Source organism: Marmota flaviventris, chromosome 5, assembly GCF_047511675.1.
Source record: "Marmota flaviventris isolate mMarFla1 chromosome 5, mMarFla1.hap1, whole genome shotgun sequence".
NCBI lineage: Eukaryota > Metazoa > Chordata > Mammalia > Rodentia > Sciuridae > Marmota > Marmota flaviventris.
In genome coordinates, this window is record NC_092502.1 from 107,558,358 (window position 1) to 107,566,637 (window position 8,280).

The window sequence follows — 8,280 nt, forward strand, 5'->3', positions numbered from 1 at the left end:
GATTAGACCAATATTCTGAATAAGAGCCATTAAAATATACAGATATTTATTGTATACAATTAATTAAAAGGTATATTCCAAGCTTTCTATCATTCCTGATTCTTTTCTTACTGAGGTGCAGAGACAGCATCTAACCTGTGGGGTTAAGGGGGTCATCTCCTCGTTAGGCTAGTCTATAGTCTCTAATGTTCTGTGGTGATACGTCATTGTTTTCATTATTAAATTTTATTTTTGGTTTTACAGTTTGTCCAACTGCAGACTTTGAAGACTGTCTTTATGAGTTGATTTCTATGGAAGATTCTGTTTCCCTCTATCATGTTCTGCAAACTATTGACTATCACTCTGGAATACAGCAGCCCTGTTTCTCTAAATTAAGGGCTCATGATTATTTTTTTGCCAAAATCAGAATCCTCTGTCCTAGTCTCATTATCAAGCTCAGCTCATGGGAGGAGTCCTTTAAATACCATTGGTTGGAAAGAGGCTCATTCTGATTGAACTTTGAACCAAAAAGGGAGCAACGCAAAAGTCTAAAGTCTAGCCTCATGAGGAAGAGAATGAAAAAACCCAGGATGTGTGTGTATGTGCATGTGTAGTGTGTGTGTATGTGTGTGTGTGTGTGAAAGAAATTATTCCTTTAAAAAAGTTTTCCATACTCACCACTGTTTCTTATACCACATCATGGATGACCTTTTGCTTTCCCATGATATTAATGTGTCCTACAGATGCTTTTTTTTTTTATATTGTGGTTCAGTTCATGGTGCATATTTCTCTAATGTCCATCCCTGGGAGTATTATATAAAGTTTCAAGTAATTAGAAATGTAACCCTCACTAATTCAATTGTCTGTTATATAACACAGAGCTACATGCAAACAATGTTTAAAATCGAATTTTATGGTGATGGTAACTTATCAGAAACCTCAGAGACAGATACTGAGCTAGCCTTCAAATAAGGGTGGAGGTTTGGGTATGGTGTCATGGCTAGAGTTTCTTCCTTCTGAAGATGTAAGCATTCTGGAAACAGATGGAAACATAGTAAAAAAAAAAAAAAAGCATTTGGTCACACTTTCTGAGGGATTAACTGAACTAGAAGAGAGCATAAACATCTCACACAGATTTGTGATGCTGCTGGTGGTGACAACGATCTCAACCTTTTGCTTCAAGGGATCTGAAATTTTCTTGAAAGTAAACACATCTGGATTGGAAGCTAACCATGTAAATAAGACCACGTCCCATGCTTCTGTCTGAAAAGAAATATAAAGGGGTTGCTTGAGATTTTCTGAGCAGGTCTGAAATAAGTTGAACATCTTCATCTTTTCCTTTCTTTTGCCTTTTTTTGTTTGATTTCTTTTCATAGGAATCTGCATCATTGCTGCAACGTGTGCAGAAACACAGCCCTCAGGTCTAAACACTTTCTTCTCATGTCATCTAGTTGGAGCTGGGAAACAAATGCCAAACATAAATCCCTGCGTGGTGAATGTCTCCTTGTCAATATGGATTTGGCACAGACCCAGTCTTGGACTTGAGGTGGTGGGTGCTTGTTTGGGGCTGTAACCCCCCACAAGGCCTCACTGCCTACACCTTGAATCCCTGCTCTAACCTACTAAGAGATACAGAGACATATGCCTTGGGCCTTGTTGAATTTTGGAAAGCTTTAGAAATTATAATCAAACATTTAAAACCCAAACCCAAACCTCTCAACAATATCCCGTGTCATTAGTGTGAGAAGTGGAATAGTTTTCTGTGTGCTGGCACAGTTGGGTTTTTTTTTTTTTTACATATTTAATTTTAGTTTCTTTTTAGCCTGCTGTCCAAAGATTAACTAGCTTTCAAATATGATTTTCTCCATGGGCCCTTCAACATTTTGAAACACTTAGAATAAATATCTGCAGTGTGGAAGGCTGTGAGAGGAGAAGGACAATAGTTGTAATGTGTCCTCTCTAACAGGTTGTCACTTTCCCAAGAAAACCAGTCTCAAAGTGGCCTGCTACTTTTTTCTCTATGGTGACTTTTTGAAGGGACTAAGACTGTCATCATTGAATTATTATTCCCAGGGACTAAAGTTTAGCAAAATATTTTTTTAAAAAAGAAATTTGTCTTCAGGGTAAGTTTTACAACATTAAACATCATTATTTAGCATCAAATCCCCTTTAGAGATGGAAGGTGACTTCATCAGCAACACATGGAGACTTAAGCCCAGTGCATTGCTCCAGAGAATATGGATCATGCTCTTGGCTTCCTAGCAGTGATCTAATTTTCATGGTTGTACTAAGACACACAATACAATAAAAGGATTTGAAGATCCTTGTTTATTTCATATTGGGAAAGCACTTCAATTTATGGTCATGTACTTAATCAAAAGGCTTTACCTTACTGTGAGGGACTCTAAGTTTCATTTCCAAGAAATATATGAAAATCTCCATCAAATGAAAAAGTCAGGTTTATCTCGGTAAATTCTAGACCTGGTCTCCTGCTGGAAGAAACTACAGTGCTACCCTTTGTGACACTGGTCCTGATGAAGCAAACTGAGGGCCATGTTGCAGAAAGTTAGATTCTAGAGCAATAGTTCTCAAATTTGAGCATGCATCAAGATCACCCACATGGCTTGTTAAAACAGACTTGTGAACCCACTCCTGGAGTTTCTGACTCAGTAGGTCTAGAGTGGAATATCAGCTGGTGTGTTGGTCCAGCGACCACACTTTGAGAACCACTGGCCTAAAGTCTGGCCTGTCAATGGTCAATGAAACAGACTGGAAAAAGGTTAGATCCTGAAATTAAATATACCAAGGGAGTAAGGGGACAGAAGGAGGGAGGTCAGGTTTGTAAAAAGTGAGGTTGCAGGAAGTCTGAAAAGGGGGCCAATTAGCTATGTATCCGCCAGAACATCCAAGTCCAATGATGATAGAATACAAGGGCAAGAAATTCCTAAAAGTCAGATGTGTTTTTAGCATCACAATCGTCAAGGCTCAGGTCAGTGAGCTGGGTTCAAAAAAAGGCTCCAAACCTGTGGGGATGACTTTTAAGAGCATTGCAAGGCCTGAAAGGGACATGGAAAGACCAAGCTGGTCATAAAAAAAAAAAAATCAATGTATTGCTGCTATAATTTTGCTGCTATAATAGATAAACCCACTCAAGTCATAGTCACTAACCCAGTAAGAGTTCATCTCTTGTTTATATAAATTTCAAATCAGGTATTCTTGATTGATCAGCAACTCTCCTCAAGGGGTGATCAGCACCCAGGCTCTTTTCAACTTACGACTCTGACATCATCAAATATGATTGTCAAGGTCACTGACAAGTGGGAAAATCACAGAGGATCCTACTATGTAGCAAATGTTTAATGGGCCAGGCCTGGAGGGGACTCATATAGCTTCTGCCCCAAATCCACTGGTCTGGAGTCGATTACATGGCTATATTAATTCAGCAAATCTAGCTGGGTATTCAGGAAAAAAGGAAATAGTTTGGGTGGCCAGCCAGCCAGTCTCTGCCATACTCAGATAAAGGAGAGAAAGGCAGCATTACAGTTAATAGGATCCTGTCAAAGAGGAAGGTTCACTCACCCAGAGGCGCTCCAGCTGTGGATGCTCCCTAATTCAGCCCGTCTTGTCATTGCACTGATCGTCCTGTAGGTGGGGAGCAAAGAGGGAGGCAGGACTGTGAGCCAGGCAGAGCCCAGGGACCAGCTAAGGATTACCAGCTTTTCCAGAGTATACTTGAGGGAGTTGTGCTCTTTTTCTGAACTAAAACCACCAGTCTAAAAATACCACATCAACGAGGGCAGTTACGTCCTGCAGCTGTAAAAGGAGATGAATGTTTTCTCCATCTGATATCTTTTGGATGAACCCATTCAAAATATCCTGGATGGAGGAGTTCCTGTTTCTAATGCACATTTTTTTTTTTTTTTTTTTTTTTTTTTTTTTTGCTTTGGATGCATTTTTAGAATTCCACTGCAATGTTTGGAAATGTTAATTGAGAAAGGCTACTGCTGGTCTTCTTTTTAACACTTTTAGGGACAATCCTCAAGGATGACATAGCCGTATGGGAGGTTTTTAATGGTCTGAGAGACTAAGAACTGTTGACTTTGGGGAAAATGAAGACAGAGTGGGAATAAACACACACACATGTGCACACACACACAATCTGAAAGTAGCTTGATCAGTGTCTCAACTACCCCTCTCTCCCTGCTCAGGAGAATTCTGCTTCCTGTTTCCTTCATTTGCCTTGAAAAATGATTTAACATCTAGAAGTCTGATACCAAAAAGCATGCAAATCACAGAATGATGCTAAAAGATTTTCTTTTTTTAAAGAATCAACCATTTAAAAAGAGAGCCATACCACTGAAATATTTGAGGGATGAGTCAATGTCGTGCACAGGATGATGGGGTGATCCACAGTCCAGGTCAGCAGGGTTAGCAGGATCCTAGATATATCTGTGGTGATATCACAGCAATCTTATTGGTTATTCATAAGCCTTCATTTTTTTTATTTTTTAGATTTTTGTTGTTCATTATTTGCAGCTGTTCACACTTGAGAAAGGAATAATAACTAGTTTGAAGTATTTATTTACAGTCATGTAAAAATATTACATAAAAACATCTTTGTAAAATCGTAGTGTTCTTTTGAAGTTCTACCTTCAGAAATATCTTTAATAGCTATTAAGTAAAACCTCAGTCCTTCTGGATAAGAAATCTTCTGAGATACTTGAAAGTGAGTAGAGTAAGTGACAAAATAACCTTCCAGACTTGTCAAAGAGCAAAAGGAGAGCTTACATACACCTTAGCTGTCCACATAGAAAAATGAGGGGTGCTGGAGGTTTCGTGTCTAACCAGCATGGCAAGTCTCAGCCCCATCACCCAGGGATCTTGTAGAAAAATATCTGGGGTCCCTAAATCTCTGAGGTGGTTATGTTTTTACTCTGAGAACCACTGGCCCAGGAGATTCTCCTGTTTGCCATATTTTTTCAATTGAACTGTAGATGAGATCGGAAGGGGGAAATGCTCAATAGAGGACAAGGAAAACATTCTAGGAGAAGAGACGGTAGAAGAGGAGAATGCCATTGGCTTTTCCAGTCCTGCACACTGGAGGGCTTCCCCCTAAGCCCTGAGCACAGTACTATCAGCTGGTGTGGCCCTCTCATCTTCTCTCTTTGTGTCAAGAAGATCTCAAGGGTCTCAGCTGTCAGGAACCATCATGGTTCCTAGTCTTTTGTAGTTACATGTCAGGTCCTGCCTCCTCTCCGCATGGGGACTGGCTCCAACCCCAGAGTTTCTGCTGGCTTTAAGCTCAGTAGCATTCATTCACATATTTATTTACACCATAAGCATATTCACTTCTCTATGCTAGGCACTGGTGACTTATTTGGTATGTGGCCTGGGCTGGATAGAGAAGAAACCAGATTCAAGATCCTACACTGGAGCCCTGAGGTTATGGGGCCACCTCTCAATGAGGCTTGGGGATTACTGTCATTGTCAGAGACTGGTTTCCAGGGTGGGGCCTGCTGATGGGCTGTGACAAGCTCACTCACTACATCCATGCTCAGCATGGAAGCTGTATCAGGCTAATAGCAGCCAGTGTCACTCAGGGATTAGAATCTTCATGAGTTAGAATAATAGCTAGACAGCTCTTCTTAGAAGTTAATGCTTTCCTCTGGACCATGAATTTAAAGGAAGGAAGGAACTTGGCTTAATTTCTTGTCATGGAGTCTCTCTATTAGACCAGGTAGAGGGGATTTCTCCAGGATACTCTCATTTCTGTTGATGAAGAGGGCTCCATCCAAAAGACATGTCAATCAACGAGGGCACACTGTGTGGCCAATCACAGGAAGAATAACTCCAACTTCTCCCTCTGAGTGTGCCATAGGGTAGTTTTATTATTACAACAGCCCATAGGTAATACCTGCCTTTCAACATTTCCAGTTGCCTCAACTTTGTGGAGAAGTTCAAACTTCTGTGAGAAAGTTAATTCTAGTCCTAATTATATAAGTATGTGGAATTTCTAGCCCGGGATCCAGGAATGATAGTCCCATCTTCTAGATAAAGAAATGCTTATCTCGTGTCTCTTAATCCATTTGTTCTGCTATAACACAAATACCACAGACTGGGTGATTTATAAAGAACATAAATTTATTTCTCATGGTTCTGGAGGCTAGGAAGTCCAAATCAGGGTGCTGACAACTGGCAAGAGCTTTCTTGCTGTGTCCTCACAGAGTAGAGGGCAGAAGGGCAAGAGAGAACAAACCTCCTTTGTCAATCCCCTTCTGAAGGGGTTCTAATTCCACTCCCACGGGAGGAGCCTCATGACATAATCACTTCTTTGAGGCTCCACCTCTTACTCCGAACACACTGGAAACACTGAGACTTCAGAGTGGATCCTTTCAAACCATGGCATTTCATGACCAAATTTCAACATCAGTATCTATAACCAGAGCACAAAGCTCATTTTGCTTTCAACTTCTTGGACCATTCTCTGGCCCCTGTCTAAGAATCAACAAAAACAATGAATTCTTGACAGTGAGGATCTCTGAGTCATGCTAACTACCCATTCCTCTCAGCCCCCTGAGCTCTGTCTGTATGTCAGGATAAATCACCAGAAAGCTATGGTCTGGACCACATTAGCTAAACTCCCCAAAGATATATCTTTGCTGAGTTATGATTTAATAAACAGCTTACCCTCAGTGTTTACTACAGGTCAGCATAAGAGATGGTTATAAGAAAATCATTTCTACATCTTTGGTGAGCCACTTTTCAGTCTGTATTGTCATTTAGATAAAATCCAATCCAATAAAAACCTCCAAGAATTTATTGCTAGGAGAAAAATAAGTTCCTACCAAAGATCTTACAAGATTCCTTTATCAAACCCTGGAAACTATAAAGCTTTACACATTTCCTCATTTCCTTTGATTGCTATGAGGCAAACAGTTCAATTTAGTGTTCAGTGGATCAGTTCTCTGAACCTAGGTCTCTAATGTGCGAATCTCCTCTTCTTTCTAATTTCTAGTCTCTGACCTATTTGGGTCCTTATTTTTCTAATTCATGTGTCTTCTTTTAGAAAGTGTTTATTTTGGAAATTTCCTAAGGCTTCCAAACCTCACTACTTTATGTTCCTAACTCCTAGGCTCTCAGGTGGATCTCTTGTCAAAGGAATATCCTCAGAGAGCAGGATGCACATTGTGTATATGTTAATAATGTTTGGGACCCTCCCACAAGGATCTGGGCCCAGGAAGCAGGCTGCAGTGGGGTGTGCTAAGCACTTTGGGAAAATCGTAATTTGAATTGGGAGGCTGAGAAACTGATGTGATAAGAGATGAGAATCCAAAAGACAAATTTGTAATCAGGTATCAGTTAAAATCATCACCTCTAACTTGGAATATATAAACTACATATATCCATGTCTTCTAAAAGTTAGATTTGCTGAAATATCCTTATATTTCAAAGTCACCCAAACCATACTTATTACCGGTTTTTTAAAAATTTTTTTCTGCTCATTAATAAATCTAAAGGAAGAGGAAGAGCTATGAATAGCTTTAACAAATGTGATGCCAAATCCACTGGTTTTTGAATAATCCTAGATGGCCTTCTGAATTGGGGCCCAGTGGACACATGCAGGCCCATCTCTGTTTCTAGTTACACATAGTCCTTTTTGCAAGGATGTTAATTGCTGCAGATGTGTGAAGTCAGAAAGATGGAGGCCCTGTAGCTTTCTGTATCTGAACCACCCATGGATAAAATGGAGGAAGGAAAAAGGAAGAACAAATAACCTGCTAAATACCTGCAAGCCTTAGGCAGTAAAGCAAAGCAGAAGGAAAACCTTTCCCCTGGGCTAAAGGCAGTTTACAAGTGGGAGTTTCAGCTGGAAGGAATGCTGTTTGATGAGAGGTGGATAAAATAGAGCAGCAGAGAAGGGCAAGAGCCCAGGAAACCAAGAGCAGAGGTCAGAGCTTGGAGGGTTGCAGACAAAATGAAACAGGGAAGAGAGAGGTAATTGCCAAAGGAAAGGAGGTGCTGAATAGAGATATTTGGGGTTTTTTTTAAGTCATAAAAGATTAATACAAATGACCCAGGCAGGTGACACCAAGAAAGAGACCCCTAAAAGAATGAGCAGGTGGGTGGAGATTATGGAACAGCTCTTTAAAACTCAATTGGTAAAGTTCATCTTGCCAAGATATAAAACTACTTGAACTGTGTAGGTTTTGACTTTAGACCTGCGTACGTGTCTCTGCACCACACAAGGCAGTCTTCAGGTTGAAAGAAGACAGAATTATAAATGGGGATCAGGAATAGTTT